This window comes from Caretta caretta, chromosome 4 (genome assembly GCF_965140235.1).
Source record: "Caretta caretta isolate rCarCar2 chromosome 4, rCarCar1.hap1, whole genome shotgun sequence".
Classification (NCBI taxonomy): domain Eukaryota; kingdom Metazoa; phylum Chordata; order Testudines; family Cheloniidae; genus Caretta; species Caretta caretta.
The window spans coordinates 7019694-7035071 of record NC_134209.1 but is presented as its reverse complement, the minus strand read 5'-3'; positions in this window follow the sequence as shown (position 1 = coordinate 7035071).

The window sequence follows — 15378 nt, the reverse complement described above, 5'->3', positions numbered from 1 at the left end:
TTCTGAGAGCAGGAAGGAACGGCCTCATGGGCCATTGGTAAAGGTGCATCAGCCAGATTCTGATGACTGTGAAAAGGCCTCACAAATGTCCAGATGGTCAAGAAGACGTGAGAGACTTGGAAACAGCAGGAGACAATCAGAAAACATCCACCGTATCCGACGCTAAACATGTTAGCAGCATTTATGACCTCAACGGCGAGGCAGGCACCCTGAATGCACGACAAAGAAGATCTAAGGATGGGAAGCCAACAAAACCATCAAACAATAACAGCGGAAAACCCGGAGATTAATCCCACTTCAGGACTAACGATTACAGAATGACATTGCAAAATCCATAGACGAAAGTTGGAATTGACAAGTCTAAAGCTGGGGTGTTTTGCCATCAGACTCTGGGTTCAGTCCTGCAAAGCCTCAGAGCATGGGTTTGCGACCGACGGCGCTCAGCTCCTCGCTTGTGTTCAGTCTAACTGGCCGTTAGATTGACAAGAGCTACAGCAAACTGGTAACTGTAAGACCATCTGCAGGACATGTGTGTGTGTGTGTGTGATTAAATGCGTATGCTAAGAGTTGTATTTTCAACATATGCGGTGTATTGCCTTTTCCCCTGAAAAGATCCCGTGTGCTTCTTCTAAGCATAAGACGCTCCCCCAAGGTGTAGAGTGTCACAAACACATCTCATGATTCTGCCCCCAACAACTGGAACTAAGACAAGAATGTGGAAGAAACAAGAAGAATTGTGTTCATGGTTTATTTACAGTAACTGGAAAGCAGGAAAGTAAAAGGAGCTGAGAAGGAGCTTTCATAACCACAGCGTAGGGCAAGGGGACCCAGAGATTTTGAGAACAGTTTTCATAATGGCACTAAAGTCACAGAAGTGGCCAGGAAGTAACCCAGGGAATTAATGAATTACCATCTCACTTGAAGAAAAGGAGGACTTGTGGCACCTTAGAGACTAGGAAATTTCTTTGAGCATAAGCTTTCGTGAGCTACAGCTCACTTCATTGGATGCATTCAGTGGAAAATACAGTAGGGAGATTTATATACAGAGAGAACATGAAACAATGGGTGTTACCATACACACGGTAACGAGAGTGATCACTTAAGGTGAGCTATTACCAGCAGGAGAACGGGGGGGGGGGGGGGGAAACCTTTTGTAGTGATAATCAAGGTGGGCCATTTCCAGCAGCTGACAAGAAAGTCTGAGGAACAGTGGGGGGTGGGGGTGAGGAGAAATAAACATGGGGAAATAATTTTACTTTGTGAAATGACCCTTCCACTCCCAGCCTCTATTCAAGCCTTAGTTAATTGTATCCAGTTTGCAAATTAATTCCAATTCAGCAGTCTCTGGTTGGAGTCTGTTTTTGAAGTTTTTTAGTTGAAGAATTGCAACTTTTAGGTCTGTAATCGAGTGACCAAAGAGATTGAAGTGCTCTCCGACTGGTTTTTGAATGTTATAATTCTTGACGTCTGATTTGTGTCCATTGATTCTTTTACGTACAGACTGTCCAGTTTGACCAATGTACATGGCAGAGAGGCATTGCTGGCACATGATGGCATATATCACATTGGTAGATGTGCAGGTGAACGAGCCTCTGATAGTGTGACTAATGTGATTAGGCTCTATGATGGTGTCCCCTGAACAGTTATGTGGGCACAGTTGGCAACGGGCTTTGTTGCAAGGATAGGTTCCTGGGTTAGTGGTTCTGTTGTGTGGTGTGTGATTGCTGGTGAGTATTTGCTTCAGGTTGGGGGGCTGTCTGTAAGCAAGGGCTGGCCTGTCTCGCAAGATCTGTGAAAGTGATGGGCCGTCGTTCAGGATAGGTTGTAGATCCTTGATGATGAGCTGGAGAGGTTTTAGTTGGGGGCTGAAGGTGATGGCTAGTGGCGTTCTGTTATTTTCTTTGTTGGGCCTGTCCTGGAGTAGGTGACTTCTGGGTACTCTTCTGGCTCTGTCAATCTGTTTCTTCACTTCCGCAGGTGGGTATTGTAGTTGTAAGAATGCTTGATAGAGATCCTGTAGGTGTTTGTCTGTATCTGAGGGGTTGGAGCAAATGCGGTTGTATTGCAGAGCTCGGCTGTAGACGATGGATCGTGTGGTGAGCCTCCAGCTTTCATCCAGACCACACCACACGATCCCTTGTCTACAGCCGAGCTCTACGGTACAACCTCATTTGCTCCAACCCCTCACACAGAGACAAACACCTACAGGATCTCTATCAAGTGATCTTAAAACTACCTGCTGAAGGGAAGAATACCCAGAGGTCACCTACTCCAGGACAGACCCAACAAAGAAAGGAACAGAACGCCCCCAGCCGTCACCTTCAGCCCCCAACTGAAACCTCTCCAGCGCAGCATCAAGGATCTGCAACCTATTCTGAAGGACGACCCATCACTCTCACAGATCTTGGGAGACAGGCCAGTCCTCGCTTACAGACAGCCCCCCCAACCTGAAGCAAATACTCACCAGCAACCACACAACAAAAACACTAACCCACGAACCGATCCTTCCAACAAACCCATTGCCAACTCTGTCCACATATCTACTCTGGAGATCTGGAGTACTGTGTCCAGTTTGGAGCCCCACACTACAAGAAGAAGGTGGAAAAATTGGAAAGAGTCCAGTGGAGGGCAACAAAAATGAGTAGGGGACAGGAACACATGACTTATGAGGAGAGGCTGAGGGAACTGGGATTGTTTCGTCTGCAGAAGAGAAGACTGAGGGGGGATTTGATAGCTGCTTTCAACTACGTGAAAGGGGGTTCCAAAGAGGATGGATCTAGACTGTTCTCAGTGATAGCAGATGACAGGACAAGGAGTAATGGTCTCATATTGCAGTGGGGGAGGTTTAGGTTGGATATTAGGAAAAACTTTTTCACTAGGAGGATGGTGAAACACTAGAATGCGTTACCAAGGGAGGTGGTGGAATCTCCTTCCTTAGAAGTTTTTAAGGTCAGGCTTGACAAAGCCCTGGCTGGGATGATTTAGTTGGGGATTGGTCCTGCTTTGAGCAGGAGAGTTGTTGGGGACACTGGGGCATGGCCACTAGGTAACTCGAGGGGATGGAAGACCACGAGTGTCGATGAAGCCCCCTCGCACTAGGCCCAGGTGTCCTTGGCCCCCCCTCCTGCCTGGAGGCACTCGCAGCAGCTCTGCGTACTAGGCCCAAGTGTCTTTGTCCCTCCCGCCTGGAGGCACTCGCAGCAGTTATGTTGAGGATCTGCAACAATATGTTGCAGAGTCAGACCGCCTGAAACTAAACAAAGCCAAACAGGGCAGATATGGAAGAACAATGCTGAATAAAGCAGCTTTATGTATAGTTTAACAAATGATACAGAGAACAAGGGAAATAGCTGGGAACTGGATTGGCTGGCTATATGGATACTTAGGGCAGCTTCCTATTGGATAGGTATGCTGGGAAAAAGGATGTATAAAAGCCTGTGTAACTTCCTGCTCTGTGTGCAGGATCTGAGATCTTATTCTCCCTGGACCTTTTTGCAGCTGCAAATAAACTTTTCTCCTTCTCCACCCCGTTGTGATTATTGGGTGAAGCACACCGGGTAACGAACCAACCCCAGCTGTTGTTTAACCTCTCGGCACTGGGTGCTGGCAACAGCTTTTGGCATCCCTGGGTGAGCGATGAGGCTGCTATTTAGCCTTGCCCGGACCCCTCCTGGAGGTCGAGGATTGCGGCGAGAACCGACGCCCAGCGTGCACTGGTGAGTTCATCGGGGGCCTCGGAGGAGACGCGATTTGATCGACCCCAGAGGGCACGACGGTGCAACACACTCATATAGTGGAGAAGTAGTTGTGGATGATGGTGAGGAACCGGTCCCTTGGATAAGGTAGGAACCTTTTGAAATCCGGATTCTATGCTCTGTTGGATCCTGGGGATGCCCAGAGTTACCCTGTAGGTATGGGACAGGGACAGAGCTCGGGGGTTAGGGCACGGTGTACGCTCCTAGAATGCATTCTAGCAATCTGGAAGGTATTTGGTGCGGATCCGATGACTAAGAGCCAATTAAAACGATTCTGTACAATTGACTGGCCTCAATATCAACTAGAGGACCAGGAGTGGTGGCCACTAGGAGGGTCAATTAATTACAACATGATCCTCCAATTAGTTTTGTTTTGTCAGTGAATGGGTAAATGGAATGAACATTTGTATGCACAAACGTTTATGGCTTGAAGAAACAGAACAGAGCTGTAATTCTGCAGAGCTGTAATTTGACTCCGACTGGTTCGGTAGTAGCTAATGTTAGTCCCCAGACCCCCACCCCCACTGTAATGGCAGAGCCGATGTCCCCTTCGTCCCCCACACCCCCACCTTATAAGGGTAGGATGCCTTGGGTTACAGAGATTGCCCCCTCAGTGGGACTCTATCCTTTGCTTACCAAGACTGTTGTGGCTTGCCCAGGGGCAGACGGACGTCAGGCTACCACTATGCAAGTTTACACCCATGTGCCATTCAATCCAATAGACCTAGCAACTTTTAAAACACAGGCTGGGGAATTCTCAATGAACCCAAGCCGGTTTATTTCAGTCTTTGAGGGGTGCCTCAGTAGTCACAAGCCGGATTGAGATGACTGTAATATCCTCCTGAGAACCCTGTTGTCTGAGGTGAAGAGGAATCAGGTTACAGCTAAGGCAAGGGGAGCGACAGCTTTCAAGCGAAAAAAAAAAAAAAAGAAAGGAAGCTATCTGTCAAGTTCCTACCCCAAGTAATCGTAAGTGGCTCAGGGCATTTCTGGGTATGGCAGGCTTTTGCAGGATATGGATCCCAGAGTTTGGACTGTGGGCTAAACCCCTGTACAACAGTGTAAAAGGAGCAGATCATGACCCCTTCTATTGGACCCCAGAGGCTGACAGGGCATTTAAAATCCTGAAAAGAAAATTGATGGAAGCTCTGGTACTGGGCCTGCCGGATCTCTCTAAGCCGTTTCAGTTGTATGTACATGAACGAAAGGGGGTGGCCCTAGGAGTGCTCACACAGCTGTTAGGAGCATGGAGACGTCCCGTGGCTTATTTTTCTAAGCAACTGGATCAGGTTGCAAAGGGTTGGCTGGCATGTTTATGGGCGGTCGCAGCTACTTGCCCTAGTGCTTGAGGAAGCGGAGAAGCTAACATTGGGAGGGGTTATGCAAATCTATACTCCCCATATGGTCCGAGCCTTATTGGCTGCAAAGGCAGGGCTTTGGCTCACCCAGGCTCCATTGCTCGGTACCAGGCTAAGCTGTTAGAGAACTCTGAAGTCACCTTACAGCCTTGCCCCTCCCTTAACCCAGCCACCCTCTTGCCAGAAACAGAGGAACAGGAACATGACTGTTTAGAGATCATAGACGCCCAGTACTCCAGCCGTCCGGATTTAAAGGATGCACCCGTCCCAAATGCAGATCATGAGTGGTACACTGATGGTAGCAGTTCTGTAATAGATGGGCAAAGGAGGCCGGGTTATGCTGTTGTGACCCTCCATGACACTGTGGAAGCTGAAGGTTTGCCTGCTGGGACCTCTGCCCAGCTGGCCGAACTAATAGCCCTGACCCGTGCACTTGAACTGTCAAAAGGAAAGCGGGTCAACATTTTTACTGATTCAAAGTATGCTTTTGGGGTGCTGCATGCTCATGCTGGCCTATGGAAGCAAAGGGGAATGCTGACAGCCCAAGGCTCCCCAGTCAAGTATGGGCCCCAAATCCTCCGGCTCCTAGAAGCCGTACAACTTCCCTCGGAAGTGGCGGTGGTACACTGTAAAGCCCATCAAAGGGAGGATCAAGATGTGGCCAGAGGTAACGCCCGGGCAGATAGAGAGGCTAAGCATGCTGCCACCCTGCCATCCCCTCAGGCTGAGAACGCCCATATGCATGCCCTTATCCCATCAGGAGGGGAGCTTCCAACCCCTCAGTACTCTGGGGAGGAGAGACAGCTAACTGACAAACTCGGTCTCCGGGAAAAGGAGGGATGGCTCCATTCCCCAGAAGGGAAGGTCCTCTTACCAAAGGGCCTGATCCGGCCGGTGCTGCAGAAACTACATCAAACCACTCATGCTGGCAGGGAAGCACTTATCCAGCTAATGTGAACATACTTTATCACTTCCGGACTCCGACCCCTGGCTGCCCAGGTACAAGCGGACTGCTTAGTCTGCCAAAAGAATAATCCCCGACCGGGACATTCTGTGCCACCAGCTGCCCTGGAACCCACTCCGGGCCCCGGACAAGTGTGGCAAATAGACTTTACTGAGTTTCCCCGGACCCCAGGGTTCAAATATCTCCTTGTCATAGTGGATCGGTTCAGCGGATGGCCAGAAGCCTTCCCATGCCGTAATTGCACTGCCAGAACAGTGGCCCTCAAGTTTGTTAAGGAGATCATTCCTCGCTTTGGACTCCCCCAGTGGATGGAATCTGACAACGGGACACATTTCTCGTCAAAAACCATTCAAAGCATCTCACATGCTTTACAGATCCCCTGGAAACTCCATACGCCCTGGAGACCGCAAGCCAGTGGGGTAGTGGAGCGTATCAATCAGACCCTTAAACGGCATCTCTCAAAAGTGTGCCAAGAAGCCTCACTGCGATGGCCTGATGCTTTGCCCCTCGTCCTGCTCCGTGTCCGCGCTCTCCCAAAGGGTAGATTAGGGCTTAGTCCCTTTGAAATTATGTTTGAATGGGCATGGCCTATGAATGGCACCCCGGTTCTGTCAGGGGAATGGGAGCTGGGTAATGGTTTTTTGTCTCAGTATATGTGTTCCCTGTCTGCTGTTCTCTTGTCTCTTCACAGGTATACCAAGGATTCCCAGCCTCTCCCCTTGGACTCTCCCGTCCACTCCTTACAGCCGGTGACTCCGTGCTTGTTCGTACCTGGAAAGACGAGCCTCTCCAGGAAAAGTGGAAAGGACTCTATACCGTCCTGCTGGTCTCCCATACAGCGGCAAAGACCGAGGGACACAAGAACTGGATCCATTACTCTCGTCTGAAGGCAGTACCCGCCCCCTCGTCAGCGGAACAGTGGACCGTCCAACCTGCTGACTCCTCATCTAGTGACGATCTCGGGCTAAAGCTACTGTTTAAGAGACACAAATAGCGGACACCTTAATGCTAAATGGGCCCACCCAGGTACTGGAGATCCTGGGTTGGGAAGACTCGGGTGATAATTAATTGGGTAACATTGTTATTCTCTCTATTGGTATTTCCAAACTGTGCATATCGGGAGCATAACTCCTTTGTTTTGCTTGCGCACCATGTTGCTAATTTAACAAACCAGACTGATTGCTGGGTATGTGCTCCGACTCCACTGTCCCCCAAAACGGGAATGCCCCTTGACATGCTGCCCCTGACCATAGCAGAATAAGCCACCCCCAAAGAGCAGGAAAGAATGGACTTGCCGATCTGGAACAAGACCCCTTTACAGCCACCTCTCAGGACCAGGAGTATTCGGTTGCAGTACTCACTGAGGGAGTGTTATGTTTTACCCAAAGCCAATCTGATCACTATGGGCGTCCTGTGGGAAAAAGCTCCTGTGTTATTTACACAGTGGGCTGATGGGTATTGGATAAAGACCAACAGGGGAGGCCAGCAGTGTGGGTGTAATGGTTCCTCTCCTTTTGGGGAAACTCTTACAAATAATCTTACCACAAAAAAAGGGTTTGGAAATATAACTTGCCGTCCAGTTAATATCTCCAACGTAGCAAGCCAATGGTGGGTTTGCAGTGGTCCCTATGGCGAGTGTAATTTGAACGGCACAGTTAGAAATGCCCCCACTTGTACCCAATCAGGAGGATGGGATGCCCCCCTAGGGGCATATGAACTGGAAAAGCAGCCTTAAATAGCCCAGGAATCCCCTTAAGAAACAGCCCTTATTGGGCCCTACAGGGTCACTATTTTGTATGTGGCCGAAAGGCTTACAAGGTGCTGCCAGCCAACTGGACAGGTAGCTGTTATATAGCTCGTGGAGTTCCTCATCTTTCCATAACTGCCACGCTGCCCAAAGGAAAGATTAGAAATGCCCGAGACACCTCTGTTGAGTCACGAGAAAAGACCCTGCGGCGACTGACTACGGCATTGGAGGGCAAGATGAAGAATCCCCTCACAACCGAGAAGCTTGTAGGGTGCTCTGTACTGGGAACAGCACCACTGTTTACCGGGCCAGCCATGGCAGGCATAGGCCGCTATACTGTAAGCCTGCAAATGGTACTTGAGAAGGTGGCCTTAGAGTTAGAAGGCTCGGTTAGTGATTTAGGGTCAGCAGTAAAAACATTAAATAAAGAGGTTCAGCAGCTCAGGACGTTTTCCCTCCCAAACAGGCTCGCTTTGGACTATCTCTTGGCATCCCAAGGAGGGGTTTGTGCCCTCGTCGGGCCCCGCTGTTGTGTATATGTCAATGATAGCAGTTATGAGATCTATGAAAAGGTGGTACAGGCTGAGGCCCATGCCCGAGCCGGAGCACAGGTTGCCTACACTGCCCCAGAGAGCGATTGGTTGCAAACCTTGTTTTCAGGCTGGGGTTTGTCGTCTTGGCTGGGTGGTTTATTTAGCCTGTTATTGAAACTTTTCTTTCCTGTATTGCTTGTATTACTGGTATTATGCTGTGCAGACTCATGTGTTAGGGCCCTTTTGCAAAAGTTAATAAGTCATTCTCTTCAGGGCTATCACAGAGTGCTTATGCAAAGTCCTATTGTAAAGAAATAAGTAACCCAAGTGAGAAAACTCAGAGCCAAGGCTGTTGAGTGTTCTCAAAGGAGGGAGTTGTTGGGTACACTGGGGCATGGCCACTAGGTAACTCGAGGGGATGGAAGACCACGAGAGTCAATGAAGCCCCCTCGCACTAGGCCCAGGTGTCCTTGGGACCTTTTTGCAGCTGCAAATAAACTTCTGTTCTCCACCCCGTTGTGATTATTGGGTGACGCACACCGGGTAGCGAACCAACCCCAGCTGTCGTTTAGCCTCTTGGCACTGGGTGCCGGCAACACTGTCCAACATTAAAGAGGTGAAACAAGGCTGGCAGTTTGGGCTCCTGGACAGAACAAGCCTTCAGGCCGAAAAGCCAACAACCTTTCTCTCCATTTCAGCAAAAAACAACATTCAACAAACCCCCACAAAAACAGGCACCTGAAAAGTCCTGCCCCCGACTTCACCTTTCCAAGGTCTTCTCCGCACTCTCTCCCGCCCCGAGTGAGAATCCAACCCCTTGACCAACACACCACAGTGAGACCCGAATGCAGCTCTCCCTCTGCAGGCAGGATGGTGGAGAAAAACACAGGTGAAAAAACCCTCCCGGCTCAGCTGCGCAGGGAGCCTTGGCAAGGACGTGGTGGAAAGGTGACGCCGGGATCTCTCGCACGGGAAAGGAGACTTGGGCCCGAGTCCAACCAACCCTTTGGGAACTCGAAGGAAGCCGCATCCCACAGGCGTTTCCACAGACCAGCCACCAGCCCCACACCCAGGCCGGAGGGGCCGGGACACGGGAAGGGGCAGCAGCCAACGACCCCGGGGGGAGGGCTGGGGCGGGAGCTGCAGCCAGGCCCCTGGACCCGCAGGGAGACGCAGACCCTGACGGCAACCAGCCACGTTTGCCCACGTGTGTGTGTGAGACACGTTTGTGTGTGTGTGATGTCTTGTGTGTGTGCTGTGTGTCGGCCAGAGTGTTGTGTTCAGTGTGTGTGTGCTGTGTTTTGTTTCGTGTTGTGTGTGTGTGTGTGGTGTGTGTGTGTAGTGTTGTGTGACATGTTGTGTGTTGTGTTGTGTGTGTTGAGTTGTGTGCCGTTTTGTGTGTCATGTTGAGTGTGTGTTGAGTTGTGTGCCGTTTTGTGTGTCATGTTGAGTGTGCGTGGTGTGGTTGTGGTGTCATGAGACGTGTTGTGTGTGATGTGGTGTGTGTCGCACGCACAGACACAACACATTGTACACCGCACGCACAACGTCACGTGTAGCACGTCACACACACACGTCGCACGTCACACGCACAGCATACTGCATGTAGCACGCACACAGACAAAACATTGCACGTTGCATGCACACACACACAATGCGTCGCCTGTTGCATGATGCACATGGCACACAGCACGGTCACACACAACACCTTGCGCGTCGCACGCACAGCACCTCGCACCTCACACTCACAAACGCGTCTCACACACGCACAACATGACACACACCACATCACTCAGACAGAAAAAACTACACACGTCACACATACAGAAAGACACGCAACACGACACACAGCACGTCACACACACAACACGTCACACAACGCGTCTCACACACACAACATGTCACACACACACCAACACACACAAGACGACACACAACATGACACACGCGTCACACAAAACACGTAACATGACACCACACACACAACACCATACACACACTGAACATGACACAAAACGGCCCACAATACAACACAAACACACATCACACACAACACATCACACACACACCACACCACAAAGACACACACACAGCACGTCACACACACACACACAACACTACACAACACACGTCTCACACACCCACACCCACACACCACGTCACATGTCACCACAAACACACAACCACACACATTCCATACAACACTCTAGACCACACATGACACACACACGACACACAACCCATCACACACACACATATAACACAACATGACACACACACAATACAACACACACAGAAACAAATCGTATGTCCCACACAACACGTCGCACGTTGCACGGATACACAGAACACATCGCATGCACACATGTATGCAAGTCGCACGACACACACACAGAAACACGTCACACACGTGACACAGAACATGACACACAACACATCACAAACACAAACACTTCTCTCACACACACACAAGATGACACAGAACCCGTCTCACACAGACACACACAACACAACATGTAACACACAACATGACACACAACACGTCACACATACAACACATCACACGTCGCACATCGTAGGGACGCACACAACACATCACACGCCACATGTTGCACATCACACCTGCACACACAACACATCGCGCATCGCACGTCACACACACAACACGTTGAATGTTGGACACACAACGCGTCACACGTCGCATGCACACTCAGCACAGCACACGTCGCACATTGCACGCCACACTTCGAACACACAACACGTCGCGTGTCGCACGTTACACACAAAAACGTTGCATGTCGCACACAGATGTTGCACGTCGCACATCGCACACACACACAATGCGTCACAAACACAACACATCACACACACACAAACAGGTCTCTCACACGCACAACATGAAACACAACACATCACACACACATCACACACACAACACAACACACAACACGTCACACAGACACAAACACACACATGACATACAACATGTCAGACACACACCCCCACACGCCACATGACACCACAAACACACCACACACACACACCACGTCACACACATACAAACACACAATACGACACACAACACATCACACAGATAGGCACAAACACATACAACATGACACACAACACGACACACCCAAGACTACACAAAACACATCACACACACACACACACACACACACACCATGTCACATGACACCACAAACACAACATCACACACACACTCAACACGGCAAACAAGAAGACGCATATGTGAAGTGTGGGGTGCGATGTCTTCTGTTTGCGTGTGCGACATGCAACATGCAACGTGCAACGTGAGGCGTGTTGTGTGTGCGTGACATGCAATGTTTTGTGTGTGTGATGTGCGACGCAGGATGTGTTGTGTGTGTGACGTGCGATGTGCTCCGGGTGGGGTCTGTGTGTGTTTCTGCACAAGCTGATTGCGATGTCCCGGAGGCCAACAGCAAAGAGGGTTCGGCGTCCGCTTTCTTGCCCTGCCGTCAGTCTGCCACCGGGCTGGGGGGACAGCGGCTGGGGACCCCAGGAGCTGCTGAGAGACGCGGAGGATCCCTCGGGAGGGAGAAGACGACGGGAGAATCAGACTATTCCAGCAACGAGCCACATTTGCCCAGTGCTGACACTGTCAGGCCTCCGCATTTTGGGCCAGAAACCAACAGCCAAATCGAGCTGGAAAATTGAAGCACTTGCAAATGGCCCTTGTAGCGTCTCACCAGACCGTCGGCGACCGTCTGGGGGTGAGCTGTGGGCTCCCGAGAGGTAGAATCCAGGGCCTGCCTCTTCGCTTCCCACGGCCAGGTATTTTCAGCCCAAACAATTAGGGGAAGAACAGGGAGATGAAAAGCCAAAGAAAGTTTCAAGAGTTCTCCTTCCTGGCTGAGCTGGCTGCGCTGTCCAGGTCACGGATGGTCACTCTGGGGAGGGATGTGGGTCTGCTCCACTTTGCAGGCGGTTGATCTGGGGAAGGATGTGGGTCTCAGATATCTGGAGGATTGGCCCGGAGCCCAGTCTTGTGGGGGCACAGCTGGTGGTCCTCATCCTCGTCTGTCTGCCTCTCTTCTGCCAGAGAAGGCAAGCCAGGCGAGTACGAACAATGATGCTGTCAATAAAATGGAATCAAGTTGTGGATGTTTTTTCTCTGAAAAAATATTTTCACACTTTTCAATCGGCCCCTGGTAGTTCCTAGGAGAAATGTGAAGGATGAGATCTTGGAACAGTTCCCTCTTCGTGGGAGCAACAGCTGGCTGGGGTTTTGGCTGCTCAGGCTTTTGTTCCCTGGTTTTACCCACTGTGGTTTCTTTTGCATGGATTTCAGGTACCTGTGTGTAAGTTTTTGCCCAAAGGCACACAGCTGTACAGGTTTTATCTACAATCTTTACAAGTTGAAGTTGCAGATGGAGGGGGCTCCCAGCAATGGCAGCCTTAAGGGGGTGGGCGGCTAGAAGCTGGGGGACTGTATCGGGACCCCCCAACACTTACTGCTCTCTCTGCCCTGCAGTTTTAGTCCGCCCAGATTAGCCTGATTATCACAACAAAATTTTGTTTCTCCTGCTGCTAACAGCCCACCTTCATCGATTGGTCTCGTTAAGGGTTGTTATGGCAACCCCCATTTTCTCGTCTTCTCTGTATCACTATATCTATATCTTCCTGCTGTATTTTCCCCTGCATGCATCTGATGAAGTGGGTTTTAGCCCATGAAAGCTTATGTTCAGATAAATTGGTTAGTCTCTAAGGTGCCACAAGTCCTCCTCATTCGCTTTTCCTGACTGATTGTGCTGGGGGCTCTGCCTGGCTCCAGCGCTCCGGTCCCTCAGCTACCAAGGCCACCTGGGAACCCTGATCGATTCCAGCTTCAAGGAGTGCTGAGATCCATCTGTCTCTTTCTGTGCCTCTGTCTCTCTCTAGGAATAGCCTCCTGACCCTGCCTCCTGTGATCAGTTATAGTTTGCTAGCCCCCCACCCCACCTCCATGGGTGTTTTTGGCTTCTCCATTCACTCTGCAGCAACGCTCCTTGTACCCAAGCTAAAGATCCCTACAGCCCCAAAAATCCTCGGGGGTTTGCTCAGCAAGTGGGTTACTAGAAGAATGGTTGTGGGGTGAAGGCGGGGATAGGGAGGTGTTGAACCTGGGGGCGTAGGGTGGTGGCAGATGAAGGTGTTGCTCAGCCCAGCCCGCTGAGTCCAAGGACGTATGAGGGGACCAGCTTTAAATTGCTGTTCGATCCAGCCCACTGAGTCCCGGGACACATCAGGGGTCAGCTTGTGAGTGCTGATGACCCAGTTCTCTCTGACATGCTATGTTCATGTGTGTGTGCCTGTGTGTCTGTTCATGTTCATCACATTTGGGGGCTGGAAGACCCCAGCCCTGCGGAACCGAGGTCCTGCAGGGTAGCTCCATTGGGAGGGAACTTGCAGAAGGAAGGAGTAGCGATCCACAGGAAAACACAAGTGACAAAAGCAGCACATTGACAGAATTGCAGAATCTCCCCCCCCCGCACCAGAAGAGTAACCCTAACAAATGGGCGTACCCCAAGGTAAAGGGCAATTCTGGTAACAGCTCATTTGGGGCTTGTTTGGAAGGGGGATGGACGTCATTCTTGTGACAAGGCACCTGCTATGGCCAAAAACAATTTAGCCCTGTGCGCCCTTCCAGACAAGTCTTATGTCCCAAATACTTTGGGTCTTCCGGGATAAGTCCCTGAATAATCAAGGATCTTGACCAAAAAGGTCGTCACGTCTAAAAAGGAAGAAAGGTTGTCGTTGTGGAGACCATGAAACAAGCCCTGCAACTTTTGGACACGTAACCCGACAGTCCACAGGGTGCACATCAAGGAACGTTCAAAGCGAGAAGGGCGTTCTTTTTGGGGAGACTAACCCCCATCATGCTGACCAGGAGAAGGGGGAAGTGGGAGCCTGCAGCGCCATCTAGCAGCCAAAGGAGAAATCGCCGGCTTCTGGACCTGTGTGCGCCCTTGGTTTGGTTCACATGCAAAGCTGTGTCATGCCAGGTTGGGAAAACGGGGTTCTCCTGCACGACATCATCCTCTGGAATGACTCAACCCGATAGGACAGCTCCTACGATACACTGCTCCGAGTGACGCTCTCAAACAGGTCCCCACAGCTCCCCAGCCTCCCCCCACCGGGAGGCAGGTGTGAGAGGATTGTTCTCCCCAACTGACAGAGGGAGAAACAAAGGCTGAGAAAGGCGAAGGGCCTTGTCTTCCATCACATAACCTGTCGGGATAGAGTTGGGAACAGGACCCGGGTGTCCTGACTTTCAAATGAACCATCAGTCTGGAGTTTCACATACTGAATGATCAGAATAAAGGGACCTGCAATGAGCTACAGACCAACAACCATTCACACTGATTCTTCAGCAAGTGTTTTAGAAGCAGGAGAACACCAGCGAGAACCAGGAACGGCTCAGAGACAATCAGCAGCGAGAAGGAGAACAATTCACCAAACAGATGATTGGTTCTGGCTTATTTGCTGGGCCTTAAAGGAGAACAACGAAGTCCTGAGTCTCCTCACTGCCATGAGACCCCCTGCTCAGCCAATCAGCGTGGAGACTCTGGCGTTCGGCTGAGGGTTCCCCAGATGGCCCAGGGATGGCTCAGGTCACCGGTGAGGATCACTCTCAGAGCACGCTTCCTGTCCCATCTCTTTGGGAGGCCTCCCACCATGAGGGCTACAGAGCAGCCCCCTCCTTGCCAGTGGACAGAGGGAAGCAGGAAAAGGGAAACCAAAAAAGACAAACCCCAAGGACTTGAAGGGACAAAGGCCTAGCTGGGGGAAAATTGTCCCACCTTAACCTCCTGTTTTCCGTGCCGAGAATTTGGCCAGCACCGGGCGGATCAGGCTGCCTCGGTACCAAACCTCTCTGTGGCTCTTCCCTTCTCCACAGGGACGTCTGTCTTCTCGCTCAGTGAGCAGTGGGAAAGGATAAAACTCCAGAGAGGCTCCACCTCGCGCTCACATACGAGACCCTGAATTCTCTCTCAGT